This window comes from Cavia porcellus, unplaced genomic scaffold, assembly GCF_034190915.1.
Source record: "Cavia porcellus strain 051 isolate PalLab524CR breed Dunkin Hartley unplaced genomic scaffold, mCavPor4.1 scaffold_8, whole genome shotgun sequence".
NCBI classification, from domain to species: Eukaryota; Metazoa; Chordata; class Mammalia; order Rodentia; family Caviidae; genus Cavia; species Cavia porcellus.
The window spans coordinates 77,114,686-77,140,925 of record NW_026947491.1 but is presented as its reverse complement, the minus strand read 5'-3'; the positions used below and the strand labels follow the sequence as shown (position 1 = coordinate 77,140,925).

At 34.3% G+C, this 26,240-nt stretch overlaps 1 protein-coding gene across 26 annotated transcripts in view; it reads left to right on the top strand.

Annotated features, from left to right (window-relative positions):
• The window catches only part of Mgat4c (MGAT4 family member C), a 698,044-nt gene that overhangs the window by 446,887 nt on the left and 224,917 nt on the right, over positions 1 to 26,240 (top strand). For 3 of the 26 annotated variants that reach the window (XM_063255265.1, XM_063255264.1, XM_063255251.1), the window contains exons 1-2: positions 4,099 to 6,659; positions 24,955 to 25,017. The exons of 20 other annotated variants lie outside the window; for them this stretch is intronic. The gene's annotated coding sequence lies outside the window, so the exon portion shown is untranslated. Of the gene's footprint in view, positions 1 to 4,098; positions 6,660 to 24,954; positions 25,018 to 26,240 lie in introns of those variants that run through there. 3 more of the 26 variants (XM_063255263.1, XM_063255248.1, XM_063255255.1) reach the window with 2 other exon arrangements.

Here is a 26,240-nt window from a genome sequence, read left to right as displayed (position 1 = left end):
GTTGAACAGTGAACACTTGGGTAACAGTCAACCTCAATATTGTATATTAATCTTTGTTGTCTTTCTAAACCATCCTGAAATGATAGCCATATTTAACTACTGTCCTTATAAAACAATAACCAAAGTACCACCAGTCATTTAGTTTGGAGACTAGACTCATGCAGATAATTAATAAGTTCCAGGGAAAATAAAGGAGAAGCTTTATGTAATACCAGTGAATAACAAAAACACCAATAAGGTACACAAAGTCAATATGGGTTACTTAATACAGCACAACAAAAATTAAAAAAGTTCTTCCAGTCCCATATGGCTGAAGACAAAAGAGCTTGAAAATCAAGGCTGATACAATGTGAGTTTTAAATGAATCACTGGAAAATATCTCCTGCTTATAGACATGTGACTGTAAAAAAGATAAAGAAAAGAACACATCTACGCATAATGCAGTGCTGGTCTGTTCCAAAGAAGAGTGAGTCCAAGTCATTTTGTAGGAAAATGGATGGACCTCAAGGCTGTAATGTCAAATGAAAACACCCAAGTTCAAATATCACATGATTTCTATTATATGAGATACTCGACATAAATAATTTATAGATCAAAATATAAGATAAATAATGGAAATCAGGAAGATAGATCCTTTGCAAATGGTAAAGGAAGGGAGGAAGCAGGCAGGGAAGGCAATAAAAATAGAAAATCATGTGTATGTGATTTTATATGTTCATAATCACATGTATATCAACTTCCCAATGAAAACAATAATTATGGACTGTAAATGTACTAATAAAAATTAAAATTAAAGGGAAGAATGTATTTTCAAGGGCAAGGAGAAATGGGATTATGCTAAAGCATAGAACTTTATTAAGTGCTTATAACAATTCTAAAGATTCTTTATAATGCTATAAAGTGTTTTGATAGTAATTATCAAGAACTTAATATTTTTACATTCACTTAATTATAGAAACTTAGATAAAACACAATATAAAGATTAAAAAACGATACTACTCTTGTTTGTGTCTTTAGAAATACATCATGATCTGCTTATTACAGATGATGCTCAATGACTAATCCCCAAAATATCACTGCTGGTATATATTTGAAAAATACAATTAAAAGATAAAGCTAATGGAGAGCTCAGACATAAAATGAAGCTTAAGAATAGAATTCTATGGAATTATAGAATTTCCTAGAAACACTAGATTATTATTTCTATCACAGAACTAATGTTCACACACTGCACTCTTACCCACTGAGAGGAGCTGGTTCCTTTTCATCTTAACCATTTGGGTATCATCCTGTGAAACTCTGTGTTTATGTGTCACAGTAAGGGAGTGTGTCCACCTAGGGCATTTAGATGCTTAGTAATTGCATAGTGATGATAATAGGCATAATTTGTTCTGGCTCATATGCAGGAGAAATCCTTGGTCCCTGAGAACTAAAGAACTGTAAACGTGTCCTGGCCCCCAGGTAGTGCCCAAGCAAGCACCTGATGTTGCTTTGCAGTCTCTGAAAAGCTGAGCTGTCCTCAGTCATGCAGTTCCCCCTCTGTCCATTCTTTTCGGCTCCTTTTAGCCATTACTCATTTCTCCCAAATAAATGTGTTCCTCTTCTTCCGCATGCCTGTCAGCCAGGTGGCATCTTGTTACCTGATGAGAGACTCTATATTTTCCTGTATTCTTTCTCCAGGCTATTTAACATAACAACTATATTCTACCTCCTTTACAGCTTTCTTTTCAGGACTCTTGCATATTTGAATTTAGTTTAATGAAATCTGATGTCACTAATCAAAATCATTGGCTCGTAATTAAGGAGGGGTGTAAAATAATTTTAAACAATTTCCCATTCTCAGAGATTCTTATTTCAAATAGTTCCATTAGAGTCCTTTCACTTGAGAATTGAATTGGCAAACACAATGTAAACAATCATGCTTTCAGGTAGACATAAGGAGGAATAGTGACAGTGAAGATTGCTGGGTACAGAAGAGGAATCCAAGTGAAGTCAGTAAATAGATATTCTTATGGGGGTGAGTTTTAGCCACAGTTTACTACAGGGAAGATATGACGCCTGTCGCTCTCTTAGTGTACCAGTGATTTACCACTATTACTTGGAACACAACTTTATGCTTTAAAAAAAAAAAAAATGCAAGTTTTCCCTTTTTTTGCAACTAAATTAAAACTATTTCTTATAAATAGATTGACCTCTGTAAAAAAATGTTGGTATGAAGTATTTGAACATTATTTTAGCAAAAGCTTGATGTTTTATAGTAATATATTTTTAAAAAGTTTAAGTAACTGTCATTTATTAGGTCTGATGTATCCTTCATCACCTACTCTGTGAAACTGTAAAACTACCTCCCAAATATTCACCCACATGAGTGACTTACTTACTTTATATTATGTTTTGTTAAAAAAAAAATAAATAAATAAAGCTAAGCTAGTGCATGAATAGTGCTAGTGGCTGAGTAAACAGAGCTGCCATCTTGTGGATAAGTAGGTAATGGACCAGTTAATGTTGTAAAGGAGCAAATGCTCTATTCTCTCAGAGAAGATAATAATGTTCACAACGCTTTAAAACTCCTTTAGATTCCTAAATTCTGCCTATATCATTATCACCTAAAGGACATGTTCATTTTTTTGAAGTTGTATTAACCTAAACTTTATTAATATGTAGGTTGGGAAAGATTGGAGGATGATTTCTCCGGTTCAATTAGACTCTAGTGCTGATTTGTTTTGATAATATCAAAAATTAGTTTAACCACAAAATTGATGTAACAGAAATAATTGTAAGGCAATTAAATACTGCCATAATTTGAGCTCCTTGGAAATATAAAGTATGCAAGCATGGTAACAAAATTAAGATGTGCTTGATTTGAATGACAAAATATCTATTTGGTAAAAAATACATTTATCGATTGTATGTTCTTCATATCAGAAAACATTTCATGTATGTAAAAAAAAACCCTCAGAATTAATTCCTATAAGGTATTTCTCCTTATTTCAAGCCTTTTAGGTAAAATGCTTTTTTAGGTAAAATATTTTGTATTCTTTGGAACTCACAAATATTAATTAATCATTTCAACCGGAGTTATGCAATGAATATCTGACATGATATTGGTTAATGTATTCTAAATTATGTTTATTTTCCTTTTATGAAATTTATGTTTCTTTCAAAATTCTGGAAAAAATTACATGTCAGATAGCTTTATAAACATATGTATTAGAGACAGTATTCTAGAAATGACATCATTTTTTATTTTTTATCTTGCAACTCCTTAACCTTTTACATTTAATTTTTTCTTTTTGCATTTTATTTCTACATATGTAATCATGTTGGATTTGTGAACATTATTTTATCATAATTGTAACATATTTGTGTTTCATTATCAGTTTTAAATGAAATATATGTTATTTTATTTGGGTTTTAACCCAGACACTTGTACAGCCTGGTGTTCAAATATCATTAGACTTTTTAAATAATGAACTCTGATAATAAATTACTACAAGACCTTGACCTTTAGTGTCTTTGATATTCCTAAAAAAAGATTACCAAAGAATTAGGAAAATTTAACAACTTCCACTCGTCATCCAATTCTTATGATTATTATCCATAACATACTTTGTTTTTGTCCTTATATATAAAATATTGCATGGTTTACTTCAATATATCATGATTTTTACCCTTTATACATTCAAAACATCCTAGACTATCTACATGCAATTATTTAAAACTATACATATATATATAATATACATGTATAAAACTATACATTTCTTTGCATGTGATTATTTATTTAAAACCAAATATAATTATTTAAAGCTAAAATACAAAATCTGACCAAATAAGCTGCAATGAGTTATTAACTGACTTATTAATATATGGGTTAAAACTCATTCATTATTATAGAATTATACTGATGTATCTACATGAAATATTTCTTATTCATTCTTCTTCTTCCCAATTCATTTTCTAAAGAAGTAATGTTAGTATTTTACACAATTCAAATTCTGAATATGATAGTGTTTTCACATTTAGTAAAAGGAATCTTAAACTCTGTTACTATTACTTTGATTGATGTCTTCAGTCTGTATATTTAGACTAATCTCTGCCCTCTTAAAAATCTTATTTATATATTTTAATTATACAGAATCAGGCACTTACAGTAAGATACTTTCTTATTATGATTTTTGTGTATAATGTGAGTAATTGATTCAAAATTTGGGGTTCGAGGGTTATTATATTTTCCAGTCGTCTTAGTGCCCTATTATTTAAGCCCTGAATATATAACATGGTATCATCCAAATGATGCAATGCAAAGTTTGAAAGACTGTCATTTCTGTGCATTAAAATCACCAGAATATACATTTATCTCAAAAATTAACTGAATGGACATGTATCAGCATGTTTTCTGCACTCAACAGGGTATAATCTAAGTTTGTTAGTTATCTGTCTCCGGTATGAAATATTTATAGCATTAAAATTTTATATAAACTATGAAATAGAGGAGCATATTTTATTTTATGAATTCTTTTCTTCATGGCACATCCTCTTAGCAATTATAATGTCTTAGCCTTATCATTTGTCTACAGGAAATACAGTTGACATTCCCATTGTCCAAATTCATCTTTGTGATCTGTAATTCAATTTTATGTCACTGTGCACGGCAGTGGGTCTTTTTGTGTACACATTTCCATTTAAAATTCTATGTATTTAAACAGAAATAAATGAACAGTGTCTTTCACGTTAGCCTCAAAGTACATTTTGACAAATAGTTGTCTTGAATCTAAAATTTTACACTTGACTAATGTGATTACATCCCATACAATTCTGTGAGGTGTAGCAACTTCAAAAAAGACCTCACTGGAAGTGTTAAAAATCAAACTAATATTTTATACTATATTTTATATTTCCCATGTCTCTGAAATTAATATATTGGATCTTTTGAATAACAGCAATAATCTTAGGCATATATTACCTTTTGCAACTTTTTTTGTGCTGTATTACAAGTTTCCATATATTGACGAATCTATTCTTAAATCAGCTTTTAAAATAAGTGGCATTAACATTCTTGTTTTGTACATAAAACATGTTAAGTTTTCAGAGTTATTACATCTTATACATAGTGAAAGCTGAATTTTTTGCGCCACACTCTGCAACTCAACTCACGCCCATATGTCACAGACTAACTTGCTATTAAGTTGACTCAAATATGCAGATATTTTCAAAAGTCAGAACTTGGGAGGAAGTTGCGGATGTATAATTTATGAAAGTTCCTCATCATTTATTACCAACTTTTAGAACTCTCATTGAAGCTATCAATAAATGTAACTTACTGATGTTATAATAAACATTTACACCAAATTGATTATTCAGAAGGAAATGAGGTCACAGAAAAGCAGATAAATGTGTTGGTGGTGACTTGCTGGTCCCTAAAGACAGAGAAGAATGAAGGGAATCCCTCTTGGGTGCTTATGCTGTCTGCCTGCTGAGTCACACAGCTTTGAAGGGGCTTTCCCTGAGACAGGGCTGTTCAGAATTTGGAAGGAGTTTGGTCATTAAATAGCTCTTCTAATTCTTGCATCTCACAGTGATGCTGCTGATAGGCCCTCTGGGTGGGGAAAGCTGGGCTGTTTTTCAAGGTGATTGTGGTTCTGTCCCTCCCCTCCAGCAACAGGCTCCTGCAACCAGCTTGGCCCACTGTCTTCCTCTCCCAAATGCACGCAAGCCTAGGGAGAAATCCCAGGCTTTTTCAAGGTAGAAGGCAATAAATGGATAATTATTCCCTATTTGTGCTCAAAGATACTGGCAGCACACCATAACACAGCTTTGGATGACTGAAACGAGATTGTAGATGCAGTGACTTATAAATTACTTTAAAATAATAAAAAGTATCAATTCATTTATAATTTTAATATCACATATTTAAGACTATTACACAAAGTTTTGGTGCTACTTAGCATTCAGAAAGTAAAATGCATTACCATTTTTGTATTTTTATAGAAGATTTTTAAAACCACACAGATGGCTCTTCTGACAATTGTTTGAAAGTTTCACTATACATTGCCCACACTGCAATTTCTCTGAACTCAACTCTCTGAAATTCATAGGATGATACTGTAAAATCAAAGCAATTAGAAAATGTTTAAATTTCATATGCTGCAATTACACTGATATTTCTTTTAACATTCCTGCTGTGAAATACCTTTAAGTGCAATGATTTAATAAAGGCATCTGGAGACTAAAATTCCTCAAAGATTCTAATTGATTAATTAGACAAATAAGACTGGGGGTAGTTAGGAGGCAGTATTTTCAGTTTGTGAGCCTCCAGGAACTCAGCATGACTTTCATTCTCATTTTCAGCAGATATTGTAGTGAGAGATGAGCATTTCAATTTGCAGCTGACAGTTTAGGGTTAAGATATGATTCCAGGTAACAGAAGCCAATGAGAGTACACCCAGTTGATGTTTGTGACATCATCTTCCAGCCGGAGTACATAGAACAGCTGAGGTAGCGTTCAGTTTCAGCCCCAATGCCATTATGATGGATGTTTACATCTCTACATTGAGAGCCAATTATCTCGCTTTTGTGTGAGGCCCAAGGATCACTCATGCTGCCTGACTGCACGGAGCACTGTTGGATCTAGCTGAACGAATTGTTTTCTGTGTCTGGTAAGAGCCTCTTCGTTTTTACCTTCTCTTTCGAAATAAAGGTAAATGTGTTTAGCAGAGGGAGTAGTGTAAAGGTGGAGCCGGGTTACTATCTGGCAAGCTTTTAATCAGAGCAGTGTTTAGCATTACTAAAAGGAAGTGTGGATTTAGCAAAACGAATTGGAAAAGCTTGCTAATGTGCAGGGACAAACTCATTTGCAGTAGAAAATGAATGGCAAGTAATTCAGCTTTTTTCTCAGAAAAAGGAAAGTAAGTGGGATTGTAGGACCCAGATACTGAACGTGTTTTAAAATATATGTGTGTATGTGCCACTCTGCTTCCTTTCTTTATAATTTGTTATTAATAGTAATGAATAGAAGTAGAAATGATCAACTGTGAAGTGTTGTCATAAATTTAACGTGAGTCGAAGTTTCTAATTGTTAGATGATAGTTCTTTAGGGTAGTTTTCCAAAGTTGTGACTCTAGAAGAAAAGCAAAATTTACCAAGTTAGCAAAGGCTTGAGCTTCGGATATGCACTTGTATACTTTGTATTCACAATTTCCTTTTTAGTCCAAGGAGATGATAATAGCAATTTATTTTAAATAAGAATGTGGGGAATTTTTTCCTGGCGTGAAGAAACATTGAAATCTTTTGTGTGTGTTAGCTGCTTTGAATACATAATAGAGTACTGCGTTTGTATATAAAAGAATATTTATATAATTAAAAATATGAGTTAATCATATTTTAGTAGTAATATCTACATCTGATAGTTCTTATACTGGACAAATATATATATATATATATATATATATATATATATATTCACAGCAGTTGAACTTCTGTAGAAACAGATGATTTAATCTTAAAGAATCAGAAACACTAAAAGCTTTTAAATGACTGTGAATATTCACGTGCTACCAAAAGAAATATAAAAATTACTTTCAACTCAGTTATGATGTGTTATTATGGGATAAAACAGCAGGTTTTTAAAGTTGATTATGATTTTATATGGAACAGAAAATGTAAATAGATGCTATTTTATTTAACATCTTTTAACAACATCTCTTGTCCTTTTAGGGTAATGAAACTTTTGAATAATGACATACTTTTAACTAATGACTTATACACCAGGATATACTTGTTTTTTGAAATTTATTTTTCACTCTTCTTTATAGCGTTGAATATTTTTACCTTTGCAAACCAATAATCTTGATAGTTAGAAATCAGGATTGGAGGTGTTCAACTTGTACTTAGAGACGGCAGGTGGTTCTCAGCTTTCTCACATTTGTGCATCTTGGTCTTGCCCAGTCTTGTCTGGCAGCTCTTGACGTTACTGGTATTCGATGTGTCTCTTTCAGTCAATTCAGGTGTGAAGAAAACTGAGCTTACAGACAATGGAAAATGTGTATTAGTGGAATCTAATTGTGTCAGTCAAAACAATATAACATGAACTAAACCTCAAAATATTATAAATCCACATCCAGAGTTTTTTTTTTTCCTACTAGAGAAATTTGTGTTACTATATACCGTGAATTTCTAAATCTAAAAGTAAGAATGTAAAAGTTTTGACAGTGTGAACTCAAAAGTATAACACTCCTTTAAATCGAATTTCATTTTTCCCCTGAAATACTTTAAAGTGGGATTAAATAACCTAGGCTTATAGACTTCATCGTTTTCACAGGTGATCAATCTTGACAAAGGGAAGAGCATTTGTGCCTTAAGAATTAATTCTCTAAAACTCTATTTGCATCAGTGTGTTAGCAACAAAGAAAATCTTACTGGTGAACTGTCCCACCCTGTGTTTGCCTCCGTATTTGAGTCTATCCGATACGAGCCTCTTTGGTCACAGACACACTGGTTGGAATCACTGCAGAGTGAAATCTCTTGTCACTTAGCTTTTTGTTTGTTTGTTTGTTTGTTTGTTTTCTTAGCTGTTTGTAAAAATGGGTTTGCGTAGCTGATGGACTTCATGGACAGAAAGTGTTTATTTTTATTTTACGTTATTTTTAAAGAGAAGATATTAACAAGATCATAGCAATTTCCTCTGGCATAAGCTGCCTAGGCAGGATTCAGCGCAGTGACACAGGTGACAGACCCATGACAGTCCATTCACCGTGCACGCCTTGCTTCCTGTCTTACCCATGCACATCTTTACCTAAGTTAATTTCTACTATTTTTTTAAAAGTTTCCTTGTCTGTATTCACATTATTTCATCCAGTTCTTTCTATGTTACATAAAAAGTTAAATGTGGCTAAGTGACAGATACTGGCGGTCTTAAAAAGAGGTGAAAGCAATTACAGTCTTGAAGGTTCCTGTTACCTCTTCTGAAGTTCTCTGCATATCCCAGACATTGAGGGTGGTTTGTTATTTCCTTTTGAAACTTTCTCCTCATATTATGTTTTTACTTATTTAAAAATAGCATTCATTTTGTGGTATGCCTTTATTTTCTCTTATACTTTGTTTAATATAAGCCCCTTCATTAACTACTTGGTTAATACTAATACCCCGTAGTATTCTAGCTTCGCAGCTCAAACACCTGAATGTATCATGAATTGTGTACTTGCCTTGACAGTGTGAAATTCTGAGTTTCCCAGCCAACTTTTTATGTATTCCAAAAATATAATAACTCGGATGTCCTAGACATTTTAAATTTATATTATTACGTGAATGTGTGCTTGTATACATATTTTACGTACCTAGATATAATACTTAAATGTACATTAAAGTTTAAAAGGTATTTTTATGGACATAATACTTTATTCTTAACAATTAGACAGTGATACATAAAGTAAATGATATTGGGCAGCTAAAAAGCAGAAGCTAACAATTTGTAATTTTTTCCCAGTGTTCATTCATTCAGTAATTCAGCACTGGAAAAGTTAGGGCTCAGAGACAGTTTTACAAATTTCAGTGCCCTGAATCTGTCATTCAATCAGTGTCATCTATCTTCTCTCTCTCTCTCTCTCTCTCTCTCTCTCTCTCTCTCTCTCTCTCTCTCTCTCTCTCTGTCTTTTTCCATCTGCCTCTTCCTCACCTCCGTCCCTCTAGTTGGCTACCAAACTAGAAATGATTATTATTTTTTTTTATTGTCTGCTCTTTATCAAGTACTCTTCTATGCCACTGGCATTTATAAAAAACAATGTAAATGATCTGCTTTACATATGCTGTTTTTTATTTCCATCTGACAAATATAAAATGTAAGATGTAGCAGAATGAGACTTTCTAGGAAATGAGGAATATGAGAAATGCACTTCTTGGCATTCTTGTGTCTTATATATCTTTAAGACCTCAGGTACGATAAGCACCAAAATTTTATCTTTTATTTTAATTAAAAAAGATTCAAGTGATAGTAGTTTTTATTTACATACACAGAAAAAGAATACACCATTTCTGCTTTGTTTTTCATTATTAATACTAATCAAATAAAATGATATTCAATAACTAGCATTTACAAATTCTCAGTAAAAATTAAAAAGTAAAAATCCTTGAAATATAACTCTCTTAGGGAAAATCAATGCATTGACCAACCAGTTGAAGATAAAGTTCTTTGAGATTATATCATTTAACTAAGCACTGAAGAGTCTATCCAGTGAGACTAGTATAAATCATGAGAGAATTCAAAGATACCAGCAGGGGCCTGAGGACTTAGCTCAGTGGCACAACCACTTGCCTGGCAAGTGTGAGGTCATGAGTTCAATCCCTGGTACAAAAACAAACAAACAAACAAACAAAAAATACCAGCACTCAGTTCACTCAGTGCAAAAATGTTACTGATATAATTTTAAAAATTAATAACAATATCTCTGAACTCAATCTCTTTAGTGATCCCTATGAAACCTGTAGAATGAAGCATTGAATTTGGTTCAATAATTGAGAGGAGGAATGTGAGTTTTTTACTTGTTTTCATTCTGACCTCAGGAGTGTTGACCTCGTACAATGCTCTTTGCAGAGGTTAACACATTACAAATACATTTTTACTCCCTGCACAGTGAAGATGGGAAACTGTCCATATTAGAATTAGGAAGATAAAAATATAATCCAGAGGTATTAAGCAATAAATGTTTTGCCAAGAAGTTTTACAAAACATGGAACACAGTGTTACTAACTTTTTCTTATAATTGCCTGAAATTACTTTGATAATATTTGTGATGTAGAAAGTATAAGTTGAGACCAGAATGGTTGTAATGTTAAATTTTGCTGAGAACAGGTCATTTTTCTGTGATATTCATTTCTGTGGCAAGAAGTTGAGTATGGTCAATGGTTCTTTTGGGCCACAAAAGCAGCACTGTGCAAGTGACATTGCAAACATTTAGTCATCTGCTAGATATTTGCATCCAAGTGGAGATACGTTTTCACTAAAACTGAGTTCACATTGGCTTTACAAAGTCACTCAGCTGATGCACTGTGCTCATTGAAATCGATAATGTGGCGTACAACAGAGTAAACTCCGCTGTGATTGAGAGAGGCATGGCATGCAGTGAACTTCCAGAATCTTCCCTCAATTTCAAGTACAGAGGAGAGCATGAACAGTCCTGCTCCAACGAGCAAGAAAATAGCAGATGTTTTCAAACACTTTTTTTTTTGTCTGTTTGTTTGCATGCACTAGTGGAAAGAATATGATTTCTGGCATCAGATAATGTGAGTGTAATTTCTTTCCCCTCTCCTTTGTGATCTTCAGGTCTTCTTTAAAAAAAAAAAAGTAAATAGAAATAAAAGTATCTGCATCATACGGTCACTGTAAAAGTTTTGTAAGCTAATCTTACAAACAGTAAGAACAGTGTCTGTCACAGAGTAAATGTTCTATCAGAGTTGACTCATCTTGGTGTTTTCATGGTTACTAACTTCCTCTGTAGTATCTCTTTATGATCATGAGTGTTTCATATGATTCATTTAAGAATTTTGTTAAAGGCCAGAGATTTAGCTCAGGGGAATAAGCACCGGCCTGGCAAGTGCCAAGTCATGAGCCTGATCGCTGGTACAAAAAACAATATGAAACAGAATTATCAATGTTTATGTTATGAGATCTATGAAAATTCTGCTATACTGAAACTAACAATTCTGAAAAACAATTATATTAATTGATTTTAAAACTTAGATTCCAGGACATGTTTATATACACAGATTTATTGCTTTACTATATGTAAAATTTCTCATAAGACTTAGATTTCTTTAAATTATGAGATGTTTTCCAATTCTAAAATTATATGATATGATATAGGGCATTATCTGTAAAGGCCAATACAAATGTGCAACTCAAATGCAAATTCTTAAGGCTTTGCTTTTTATCTTTTACTCGGTTTTGTTCTATGACTTTTATCTGTATTATTTCTCATGAGTCACTGAAAGTTTGATAACTAGACTTATAAAAGTTTTATTCGCCTATTATATGTAGAAATCAAAATTTTCCACAGCTCATTATTTCATGTGAATATAAATGTGGTGATGGAATTAAGTAAATGATATTTTTTTAGCCATGCTGCTCTGTATTCTTAAAACACTCATGTGGGAAAAATAAGAGTTTCATTTTAAAAATCATTTTGTGTATTTTGTGGGGTGCAGTAATTTATTTGGTGTTAATGGAACATGCACAATGTGCCCACAGGGATATAAATAAAGAACAATTTAAAGAAATTCTGTTTCCAATACTTTGTAATCTTGTGGGATCAAGGTGCTAATGGCAGTGTAAAACACAAAAGAACAATCCAATCATCCTACCCAGTTATTTTTTTCTTCACTTCTTAAGAGCTCTGACTCACTCTACAAATTATTTAAAGTCTAGGCACACAGTGATGGAGCATTCACAGCATGTCAACAGCAAACAGAACACTAGTGCCGCGATCAGGGTGCTCACAGTCTAGAAGTTGAACCAAATCTGGACAAAAATAATTGAGATGATTTTTTACATCAGAGGCATATACAGACTACTCAGGGAACACAGATAAAGAGTGAATGATTGTCTATATAAAATTCAGGAAAGTCCTTTAAGAAAACTGTCACCCAGAAATCTTTTAAAAAATAGAATATTTTCCATGTAATGTTAAACAAAGGATATTTTGTATGAAGGAGTCTCCCATTAAGTACAAATTCAAAATAGTAATAGAAGAGTTCCAGTAGAGACTGATTGCTTAACATCAGTAGGGATAAGTGTGGGTTTAACTTCAAAGTTTCAAACAGACATTGATTGTAAATAGCCAGAAAATCAACTGTCTACTAGGAGTCCTTGGGAGAAAAATTAAATTAGGTTGCTTAAACTTTAAACACCATAGGATGGTTTGTGATAAGATAGAGCACTATGATTTTGAGTGGACGAGGAAGCTAAAAAGCAGGAATATCTGGAACTGTTTAAAACACTGTAACGGGCTGGGGATTTAGCTCAGCAGCATAAGCACCTGCCTTGCAAGCAGGCAGTCGTGAGTTCGATCACTGGTACCAATAAAAAAAAAAAAAAAAAAAAAAAAAAAAACAACAACAACAAAAACACTGTAGCACATCAAAGGGAAAGAAAACACCAAAAAAGTACATTTTGTTATATTTCAGTTAGTTATTAAATTTCTGCCTCTCGTAATTTAATTTACATAACACATGTTATTCAGTGGCCCAAGAGTATATAAGGTGGGTTCGTGTGACAGAATTAAGGGAATTCACAAGTTTGGGAGAGTCTTTGAAGACAGTAGTTGTTCACCACTGGTGCCCTGAATAGATTAATTGGAGATAGAGACTCTCTAGTATTGAACGACAAAATGTTTTATAATAGGCTGAGGTCTGCTGGAAGTCCAGGGAAATGAACTGCCCTTCTTTATGAATAACTCATTTTATTTCCTCTGTAAAAATTACTTGAAAATATTATATAAAAGCTATTTTAAAAAATAGAAATGTATCATTCCCTGTTTCATATAAATTTTTCTTAGAGGGCAACTGATTAAAGAGCAATAAGAAGAGAGAGATGCTACCATAAGTGTTAGAGAAGGCCATCATTCTAATTGCATCCAGAGCTGCCTCCTCCTAAGACTCGACCAACCTTTTTCTTTATGGTTATTTGCTTATACAGTAATGGTGAAGTTCCAATATAAAAACAAATCATCCAATGTGTCCTCTTCCTGTGATATTGTAAACTTTCCACTAAGCTGTGAGGATAAGAGAAATGGTGGGTGATGTTATACCATTGAAATGGGGGCAGCGGCAGGGAACAGAGGGAATGGGACAAGCAATCCAGGAAAGACCAGACAGCTCCCTATCAGTTTCCAGGAGAACTGCTTCCTACCTTTTTAAATCATAATATTACATTAACTCAGGGAATATTTTATGTGTGGCTATAAGTGATAACTTTAGGGTGGGTATGATAGCACGATCCTAAGGGCAGGAAATAGGAAAAATGCTAGACATTAACATGATGAAGATGCAGAAAGTAAATGTTGGAGATAGAAACTCTCTAATATTGAACAACAAAATGTTTTATAATAGGCCTGCTGTAAGTTCCATGGAAATGAATGTCCCTTCTTTATAAATAACTCGTCAAGGTCAGAGTCAAGGTCAAAGGAAAAACATGTAACAAAAAAATCCACTAGTAGACAGGTTTATGGTACTGAATAATAAATAGTGTTTACTTTAAGTGAAGTGTTCGTCCCAATTTTCCTTGAATTCACAAACCTTGTAAAGAAGTTCAGTAGATGTTTGTTAAATGAATCTTTGATATCCTAAGAAAGAACAGGAAAAAAAGAAGAAAGAAAAGAAAGGAAGAAAGAAATGAAAAGAGAGGTAAAAATAGAAAGGAAAGAAATAAGGAAAGGAGAGAAGGAGGGAGGAAGGAGAGAACTGGTTTATTTCTCTTCATGTGCTTTAGACATGATATCCTTGGAATGTCCCCTGAGGAGCAGGCACAGTCTATCTGGCATGTATTAACTGTAAATTGCTCATGTGTTTATGTGACTGCAGAGTGTCAGCTGGAGACTCTTTAGAAAATTCTACTATTTAGAAAATGTAAAGAAACACAGAATGAGCAAAAGACACTCAAAAGAGGAGAAAATAAATCTAAGCTTCTAGAACTTCAGAAAAGGATAGAGAATGTGGTGCTCAGGGTAGGAAGTTCACCACCTTCTCTGCACAGAAAATGTCTGCACATTTGAACATTTGAACATGCGCTCATTTACCTTATGCTCCCATATCCTCTCTTCCATTTTCCTGTCACTCAGAATTCCTCAGTGGTTGTTACGTGATATTGTACAGCTTGTGAGGCCCAAGATGGCAAACCTCTTCCTGTCTCTGTCTGGACCACCACTGAGCCTTGACTGTATGAGTTCCTCCGAGAGGGGATTGCTCTGAAACTTTTGCACTTCTGACCTCCATTATCCAAAATCTCAGTTAAGTGCCTGAGAAAGCAAAGAAAACATACCTTAAGAAAGTCTTCCTCACCCATCTCTCTGTTGTAAACCGCAAAACAAGATTTAACACTTTCAAAAACTTCAAGTGGAGAATTTCTTCATCAACTCAACAAAATTATTTTTTTCAGTCAATTTTAATCTATATGAAGGTAATTTTAGAGTCTGTCTCAAATCACCATAGAGCTTGAGAAAACTAGCATAGGGACCTAGGATATTATCTATATAAATGTGGTTCTGAGCATAAATGGGAGACAACCACAGATTGGCAAAACACATATCTACACCTAGAAAAACGAAGTACTGAAATACAGGGGAATCTTAGTCATAGAGAGGAAAACAGTACCTTGAATAGACCACTTAGAATATGCATAAAATATTTCCCATCTCTGCAGGTTTCTTTCCATAAATATGTGAATGACTCCATAGCTAATTATATTATGTAAGAATTTTACTAAGAACATGGTTATACTTTTGAGTTGCGTGCCAAAAAACAGAACTAACAGCATGTAAACTTTGTTATTAACCTAGTAATACTAAAATGGGAAACACAGCTCTTTGAAGGAGTAGAAGAGGTAAAGACTCCATGAAATCCAATTGTGAGTGTTCTGTAAAGCTCGTAGGACGGTACTATGGATGCCACTGAAACTTGAGAGTGTCACGGAGAATGTAGTGGCCAATCATATGAAAGGCCACAGGAAGGCTCAAAATATAGCAATGAGGAAAACTGCAATTTAAATTGAAGGAAGGTCACTGGTGGTCTTAAAGTGCTTTGGAGATGCCTGACAGCAAGACGTGCTGCAGGAAACTGAAGTCATGTTTAAGCAATGGAGAACGGAAAGGGAATAAAGACCTGCTAGATAGAACTTTCAAATAATGACTCCTGCAGAAATGGAAATTTATTTGCTCAGCAAAGGTGCAGAGCAAAATAATAACACTTCCCTTGTATCTTAGTCTAAAAAACTTGTTCCAATCAAATTTGTAATAAAGTTTATTAAATATATAGGTGTTTTTAAAAATCATCACAATTTGAAAAAGGATAGCATTATATGCAAAACTACAGGGAATTGCAAAGGTTATTTAGTATCTATTTTATGAAATTATTTGCTTTCAATATGAAACCATTTTAAGCACATTCGTAGATGACAAGTAGTTCTTGTTTCTGGAAGGAGATAAAAATATGATGTCATGTACTGACCTCAAGACTTGGACCTTCAAGAAAGTCAGAGACTGTTGTAAAATTCATAAAACATTTGTGACTTCCTAAATAGCAAAGTCTTCCTATAACTTAAGACGCTGGAGAAATTAACTGAAAATAATGCAATGATATGTAATATATGCACAATGAATGCATATGTATTAAATTATGTATTTATTGTTACATATGTAAAATATGCATGAAGTGGATAAAAATTTTGTTTTAAAATTTGACTTCACATTGAAATATTTATTCTCATACTTTTGTGATGGTTATGGAATTTTTCTGATTTCTGATTTGTACAGGAAAAAAAACTCATTAATTTATTTGTTCTTGTGTCAGGGTAGGGCATGACATCTTTGAACAGGAGATAAATTACACCACTCCTTTTTCCAAAGTAACCTAAAAATGAAGTAGCAGAATTTGAGTGACAAATACAATAGCTGACACGAAATCTCCAATTGACAAAGATATTTTGAATTCATAATAGAGGAGGACTAAGACACCCTAGAGATCAGACAGAATAAAACACTGTGAGGTCCTAATGGGCTTAGAAAGCATGAGGTTCTAAAACAAAGGCAAAGCGTTATGGTCTGACATCTAGTAAGAGAAATCCATGCAACGGGATTAAACTCAGAAGCCAGACTCTAGTTCCTTTGGGCAGTCTATGTAGGTGATACTCTATCTAGAAACATAGTATGCTAGCCAGGGAACAGCTGTTGGTGAGAAACTAAGGATTGGGCAGAGATTCCAAAGTCAGAGAAGTTTCAGAACGTGGTGGGTTTGCACCTATAGCTTTCCTTATCTGCTGTATGTTGAGAGATAGAATGCTGAGCAGACATCCTGCTGTTTGGTGTATTGCAGTTATAGATAGAGGCATTATAGCGGGGACTAAGAATGTGGGCTGTGGAGTTACTTGACCAAGTGATTATAACATTTTATTAGTTAACTGGTGTGGTGGTCATGGGCAAAGTTTAACCTCTCTATGCCTGAGTTTCCTGGTCCGAAGGATGCCATGGGGATTGAATGAGATAGGTCATGCACTCACACACTGCACACCCTGGACAAATGCTCTGCCTTCAGTTATTACTACTAGCACACAGATCCATGCTTCAGCTAGGGGCAAAAATGTACAAATAGTGGAGAGTCCCTCTTTCAAACTCAGAGAGAGCACTGGCATTTTCCTTACTGAGCATTTTAATTGACTGTTTCCTCTTTTGTGTCTCCCATCAGACTCCAAACCCCATATGTTTGGGGATATTATAAATTGTATCTACTTCCATATCAGTAATGCTGGCACAGCGTACAAGCTTATTAAACATTAATTAAATGCAGATATGATGACAGACCTCAGACTTGAATCCCTGTAAGGAATCATTATCTGGAAGAATTTCTCTATTATAGCTTAATTTGGGTGCTGGGAGTTGTAGAGGCATAATTATGAAGTCTAGGGTGAGAAACAAAGTCATTTCCACAAAGCAGGAATGAAATCTACTCCTCTACTAATCCCTTTATTTCTCTTGCCCCCACAGCATTGGTGGGTAAGGATGTCATCTTGAAAGTATCTTGTATGGTCCACAAATTGCCGTGGCTCTTAATGTCTTTTCCCATCTAGCTTGTGTAAATATGCATAGAGACATGTCATCACAAGACAGTCAGCACCTTCACACCAAACACAGCATTGTGCAAAGCATGCTTCTTGTGTGCTTGCTTCATTGGACATGGACATGGTCTAAGGCCAGACCTTGCTATTCTAGGTATCCAGAAGCTCTACTCTTTCATATCTTGTATTGTAATTCACTTCTCTTTGGAAAAAAAAATAGTAACATATAACAGCAGCATGGCCAGCTGGAGCCAGATTGGCATCTCAAGCCTGCAAAGAATCTGAATAAATGGATTTATAAGTCACAGGGACAGAATGGATTATCACCATTTTTTTTCTCCGCATGGACCCTTCTCACTCCATAGATACCATTTCTTATCTCATAGTGTAAATGAGCCAAATATACAAGCACAGCTTGAATAGGTTCTGTGTATAATGAAGAGGAATGAATTAGACAAGTTGTGAGTCACTGTTCATCACCTTCACATGTACCTACCTTCGGGAACAAGCACAGAGTGGTCTCGGAAACATTTAAGTGAATAGCAGATAACACGGCCAAACCACTTCTTTGAAAGATGCTATAAATCTCTCTAAATTTGCAAGTGGCAGAGTACACCCAGAAAGAGTTCATTTTGATTCAGAAAAACGTGTCAGTAAGCAAGAGACAATGTAGATAGGAGCCAAAAGAGATGGCCAGCTGCCTCTTCACGTGTGCTCAATACCAGCAATTACAAAAACAACAAAAACCCATGTGCTTTTTGTAGGTCTGCAGATCTGAAAGCAGAGCTGTGAGTTTGACACTAATGAAACAAATTGGAAAGAGTACATTTTGTGTTAGGGCCTCCAACTTTCCACCCATGATTAATAGGCAAAAACTAATGAGTAATAGTGCTGATACTGTTCTGGAGGTCACCATTGCTTTTATTCTATTTAATAAGCCAAAATTTCAGAGAGGTGTCCTGGTTCTGGCTTTTCTTAGTGTCTAGAGTCTGTTCCCTTTCCTCTTGATTGCTAAAAATTGTGAGGATCCAGCCAGCAGAGTCCCTAGGGAAGTAGAAGACACACATTGTATTGCTTGATGGCTTGTGCAAGTGTGCGTATGTGTGCGTGTGTAAGTGAGGAATGGGGTGGACTTCTATGCCATTAGATAAAAAAACAATTTGGATGGAAAAGCTAGTTTTTCAGGGGCTTCCTTTCCCTTCTTTTTTCTTTTATCCTTTTTATATTCCTCAAAGTACTCTAGGACTTTACGTAAGTTGCTTACCCAGACAATCAAGCCCAATTGGTAAAAGCTCTTAAAACGTGTAGTCTAAAGTCAGTGTGTCCTGATAAACAGAAACTACAGGATGAAAGTGATAGGTGAAAATTCAAGAAAAGCAACAGAAAAACTTGTAGCACAACGTCCAGGAGCTATTTTCTTGGAGACAAAGAAACAAACTGGACATTTTGGGGGCCATCAGTGCTTCACTCAGCCATTAAAGTAAGAGAAATGATTCAGATCCAAAACTAGGACAGATTCAACCTGAAGCAGCATCCGTGTCTGCCAAGGCAGCCTCGCATCCTGTGAGCTGAGACAGGACTGCACCTGAATCTTCATGTTTGTTTTCAGGTCCCCTGATTTTCTTCCCAAGTGCCTCGAAGTTGGACAGAGTGTGTATATTGCTAAGACCAACCATGCCTGACTATGTTAGTCAGGTTTGTATTTCGTTTGATAGTTTTTGTTTTTCACCAGGACCAAATACTTGAATAAATAAACTTAAAAGGAGAGAAGATTTACTTTGACTCCAAATTTCAGAGGTTTCAACCCATAATTGGTTGGCTTTGTTGCATTGGGCTCCAGAAGGAGGCAGATCCCAATTTTGGGGAGCATGTGGTGATGTGTTCACTTTAAAAAGAAAGATGGGGGCTAGGGTCTTAACATCCACTTTAAGAGCTCAATGACCTAACTCTCTAAGCTCTACTGCCTAAAGGCTGCATCATCTCTGCAGGGTAGACAGGCTGGAAAAAAGGGGAACCTTTAGCAGGTAGGTCTTTGGGGGACATTTAAGATTCATACTGTAGCATTAGTTTACTAGCTACAGGAGCTGTAGGAGAAAACTCTTAATCTAACTCATTCGGCCTCACATTTTTCCCCGATGTATCTGCTGTGTGAGAAACCCAGCCAAAGGGTTTGAGCTGAGCCTCTTTATGGGGTAGGATAAGAGATATGATTTGGCAGCAGATTGATGATAATTTCTAAGGCACTGGGAGGCCACTCAAAGTAAAAATGAATGGTTTCTTACACTTTCCTGATACTAGACACTACTGAGGTCTGTGTCAGTAAAGCACATGCAGGTCAGGCTTAGGAAGAGTTGTCAGTGGACAGCCAAAATTGCTGGCCAGACTGAAGTGGAAGGCAGTATGCAATGTCTGCCAGACTGCACTGACACATAGTTAAGTACCTATAGTTATATTACTTTTCGGGGGCACTTTATAGAGGTATTTTCTAGCATGAAAGAATCAAACAAGTGAGCCCAGCCCTGGATCAGCAAACTGCAGCACTAGGCAGACATCAGCTGACTTTTCTTCTTGGGAAGGTCAATGCTGCCCCAAGATAAGAATATCCTTCCAGAAGGGAGCCATGTCTCAGTGTGTGAAATGTCAAAAGTAAGATCATTAAATGTAATGATGAATTATAAACTGCTGAATAACATGACAACACATGAGTCCATGGCAATAAATATCTAATAATGATTACAGCTAAATGGAGCAAAAGAATAGCCTTTTTGTAGGTTAATATGCAGAAAATCAATTTGTATTGTGGAGATACAGTGGCAGTTGAAAAACTTCGATTTTATTACCACAGAAGTAAAATGGAATAGACTCAAAAAACTAAAGAATGCTAAATCCAGAAGGAAAAATTCTATGCAGAGCAGGATATGTGCAAGTTTATAAAATGACTTTCCAGAGATTGCTTATTAACTGTAAGGGAAAATAGAAATAATCATTATAGTGGAAAATTAGACAGAATTAATTGCATTTCCAGGCTTAATTTCATCAGTGAGAGACAAGGGTGTTGTGCACCCTGGGATTTGATATCCAGGGAACACACTCACATATGTATTAAAAAGTATTATAAAATTCCTCTAAAACTAATCATGAAGAATAATCAGACAAACTCCAAATGAACAGCATTCTAATCAAAAGGGATCTATGGAAGTTATATTCTCCAAAATTATCAGTAACCTAAAGAATGAGAAAATTATCAATGACCTCAGAGAATGTTTCTCATACAATTCTAAAGAGACAGAACGACTAAATAAAACAGCTGATCTTAATCTTACTCCTGTACTGGAGGGATAAAAAGTCTCTGAAAGGACATTTTTTTTTCATCTGTGAGCAAAGTTGAAATGGGAGTATTTATTATGATAAAATATTATAGCAATACTAAGCTTAAAGAAACTGAGAGTTACTCTCTGTGCTTATGGAAAAGTAAAACATTTTTAGAGAAAAAATACCATACTACTTAGAAAAGAATGCAGCACATTAAACTTCCCTTCAAATGATTCATAAGAGAGGGAAAGAGGAAGGAGATTAACAAATGATAAAGCTGTTAGGTAAAATGTTAATGAGAGCTCTACCTGAATCAGAGTTAAGCATGTACGGTGGTGCTTCACGCTATTTTCATTTCTAAGCCTTTTGAGTAAATTTGAAATTATTTCCAAATAAAAAATTTACAAAAGATTATCTAGTATATATTAGTTTTGAAAATAAGTTAGATATAATACAACATATTTATTTTATTCCCAGTTGGCATAAAAATAAACATAAAAACACATATGATTACTAATATGTATCAGAATAGGTGAAAAGATATGTACTATGCCAAGTAAAAGATTTTGGCATTTGCTTCCAGGTCAAGCACTACATATCTGGGAAGGAGAAGAATCTACGTTTCACTAGAAAAATCTTTTAATTAAAATAACATGTAAAAAGTGAGACAAAAGATACTTCACTCAATTTATTATTTCTGTATATTTGCTTGTACTCTAGAGATAGGAATTACAAACTCTATTTTGAACTTTTGCCTTCAATGACCGTGTGTTATTCAGCTTTCTATGGCTATGACAAAGCATCCACAAAAGGGCTTAGTCCTTGGTCTCTTGGTTCTGTTGCTTCTGATCCATAGTGAGGCCAAACATCTTGGTGAGGAGCATCTGATGGCAGATAGAAGGGAAAGATTTTGGGATTTCTTGTGTTAACTGCCTCGTCCTCTTGTTTTTGTCCATCCAGAGTCCAGGGCTTTTGACTGTTGCTATGGACATAGTAGGGGTTGAGGGGAGCACGAAGTCTCTATCCTCAGTTTGCTGTCTATCATGTTATAGTCCCTGGAACTCTCTGTCATACCCAGAAATGTGCCTCATGAATTTTCCAGGCATTTCTCATTCCAACCAAGTTGATATTCAATATTAACCATCACAGAGCTCATCTTCTTCTTGGAAAGACAGGAATAAAATGATTAATTAAATGAAGAACAAATATAAAAGAACTAAGATACTTTTAGAATGAAATAAAAGGGAAAGAAGTACAAAATATTGGTTGTACATCTGAATCTCCTACTGATTCCATTGCTGTCACTAAGACCATGTTTTTTTTTCCTTTGAAAACAGAAAACAATATCATTTTTCTTACCACCTTTCACATGATAATATTCTAAAGATTAAAATGATCATTTTTATGAAGATTCTTGGAATTTAGTTGCAAATATGAGATCATATAAAGAGATGCTATTGTTGTAAAACATTCAAGTGTCGGTAAAATTAGAGAAAAATAATAGGGAATTGGTTTAAGAGTTTCACTAAGCCTTGAAAATTTGTATAATTTGGCATTTTAAAACAGTTTAGTTTGTTCCTTCCTCTATAGGTTTCCATGAAAGAAAATGTTTGTTATCAAAGTCAGATGTATTCAGACATTCAAAAAGAGTGGGCTCTGGGACAGTTACTTCCTATTAGTCCACAGAGATTGATCCCAAGTCTGCTGTGGTCTCTGATGACGCTTCAGGAACATGTCCAGTTCTCATAACGCAGTTACTGTGGAAAAGACAAGAACACCAGCAGATCACCACTATATAAAAACAAAGTTAAAACATTGTGTGCAGAAAGAGTGGTAAAGGTCAACCTTTAAGATTGCAAAAGCAATAAATTCCAAGTTGGAGGTTAAAATGTAGGTGGTAGTTTTTCCCAGGGTACCAGTGTTACTATATTTATTGGCAAGGTCTTAATGCTATTCTGATAGCCACAGAACCCATGTTATTCACTAGAAATGAAAATATTAGGTTTGTAACATGAATCCTGACTTCAAATAATAGTTTATCTGTTTTGGAAGGCTTTCCCATTCATTGTCTCATTTGAAAGTTTTAGTTGCATCTTTAGAAGCATTCTCCTTAAATCAAATCAGACTTCAAGTAACTTTTATATTCACCTGGTGACTGAATAATTGCCTTTACTTATGACTATAAATAATCCTATGTTGTTCTGTGTTGGGTGAATATTGATTTTTGAATATAAAGTTCAACAATTTGAAGATGGTATATTATACAAATTTAGATCTGCTGTGAAGGTAGATATATACTATTCATATTTGCAGCATAATGTAATAGTTCTTATATAACAGCTTTGTAATTACTGACTCTCAAATCATACAAGCTGAATTCAAATAAAGTATATGACTATGTGATGCATATGCCTACCTTTCAATTGTTGCATTTTAATTATATTTTTGTTAACTTGAAGATTTTAATGCAAGACATCAGATATGGTGGTATAATAAATAAGAAAATAATGAACCTGTATGAAATAAAAACGTTAATATGAAAGCTAACTAAATTCTTTTAGCCATAGGTCATTGTTTGCAAATAGTTAAAGCATTCTTCATATGTTCAGAATTTTACATTCTTTCCCATACAATGTACTGGCAAAAGGTATTATTTGTCAACTTTAATTTTAAGATTTGGAGCCTTCTTCATAGAAACTCTACTAGAAAAGTAAAGCCACCAATGTATCTTGATAATGACTCCCTGCATTTTATCAATGATCCACAGCTTTTCAAACACAAAGAAGACAACATGTGTTTCAGCTAATATATTTATCATTGACTGAGTAGTGAATGCATAGTAAATATTATTGGATAAATAAAATTTGCCTAACTCTTTTAAGAAAACAAACATACTACAAATGATTTTAAGACCACAACATAGATATTTTAAAAGCATTTCCACAAGATCCCATGTCCAAACAATAGAGAGGAAAAGAAAGAATAATTTTCAAACCAAAGTTTTGTTATACGAGATGCAGCAGTACAGATGTAGTACTTTCCTTGTGCAATATACGCAACTCGTTTAATTTCTGGATTTCATTTAAGAATGTTGTGTGCATACAGGTCCAAATCATATCTGCCAGGCTACTTGCCCATATTTGTAAAGACAGCTAACATGCATTCGTTATTTGTGCATCAAGTACTGATTGTTCTAAGGGTTCAGCTCTATAGCACTATATGGTGCTTTATCGCATGTGAGTCATTTCCTGAAGACACACTGTCTTAATTCAGATTTGCACTTTATCATTTCACAGTAACACTAAGGACGGTCAGTAGTACTGTGGTTAACGTGTGTGCCACTAAAACAGAAAATGTGTTCTTGACACTTTAAGGATGATTTTTTTTTTCAAAGAATACATCTCTTTTAGTTTGTACTTCATTGTTTGCTAAGATTACTGACACTTAAAATCATAATAAATAGCATGATACCTTGAGAGAACCTCTTGGTCACCGGATAAAACATTAAGAATCACTTTAAATTTTTTACTGAAATTTTAAACTAGGTTGTCATTATGAATTATATAAAACCAGATTTCTTATCGTCAGGGTTGCCAAATAAAATAATAAACTGTACATTAACACATGGTTAATTTCATTATACCAGTTTTCACGTGTCCATTTAGCTCTTTTTTTTTACTGTCTTCAAGGATGTACCAATACTGATCAATATTATCATGAAAACTTTATGTTCTTACATTCCCTCTCAGCCTTAAAATTATAAAAATATATTTTTCCCCACTATTTAACCTTCTGCCCAATATTACCTCTTCTCTTAATTTCCACAGAGATATGAATATGGGGAAGAAGCTGAACCAGAAGCAGTAGTCTTGATCTGCTCAAGAAGCCTGGTGAAAGAAAAGGTTTTAGTAGAAAAGGTTTATGAATGATACATTGTTTACAATTTTACTGCAGCCTACTGTAAATATAGCTCCTGTTCACTTTGTGCGTGAAACCTGCTGGGCTCTATGATGAGCATGGTGGTAGATAAGGACTTTCAATTTTCTCTTTTTACTTCTAGAAAGCCTAAGAAATGTAAACAATGTATTATAACCATTTTAGTAATAAGGAAACAGGTTTAGTTAGGAATTTTGCAATGCTAGTAAGTGACAGATTTGGGAAACAAAAGTTAAAGTAAGCAATTTTTTTTCCAGAACATTTATCCATTAATGTTTTATTAAATACATACATTTCCATCTTGTTCACCTGTATGTATTTATGTGTCTTTATGTATGTTAAGTGCTTTTCTATACACTTATATTTATAATAACTATGCATTCACACATTCTTCCTCTCAGTGATGATAGATAGATGGTTCATGACAGACAGAGAGATAGATAGATTTAAAGATTGAGCTAATGGGATCAATAGCATGTTTATCTTATTAAAGATAAGACTTTCTCAAGTATACAACTCTGGCTATGAGGTTTCAAAGCTTAGCAACATAATCACAGAAAATGACTCTGCTTCTTGGACACATAGTTTTATAAGATTTTTGCTCTTTTTAAATTGTCTCTATTGTTGCTTCTGACAATAGTTTTTACTTCCTTTGAATTTAAATGTGAAATTGACCAGAATCATTCCATTAGTGTACTTTCTTATACTTATTTCCACAAGAAGTGACTATTTAAGAGCAGCAACACTCTCCAAACCGTGCCTTCACACATTTGCTTAACAAAGAATACACACTATTCGGTGCCTGTGGCTTCAGAACTAGAGTGACCATACCTTTGATCTTTGCTTTTGTAGTGGACATGATGGTGGCTTTATACCAACTAGTTCTATATTCCTCATTATTCACTTAGGACAAATGGTATAATTCTATCACTCCTTGCCAGAGATTTAGAAATATAACGTGTACTTATACAGGCATAAGCTGACACCTGCAGAGATGATGATGGAAAACATGATATTTCTTTTCCCTCAAATAAAGACAAGAGAGATGGGCTCACTTCTGGGGATCTGTTGTGGAGGTCTCATCAATTTTGAACAAAGGACCAAGACAACTGTCAGGAGATGTCTTGAAATCTAGAAACCATGCAAGTCATTAATGATATTACGGAACTGCTACCCC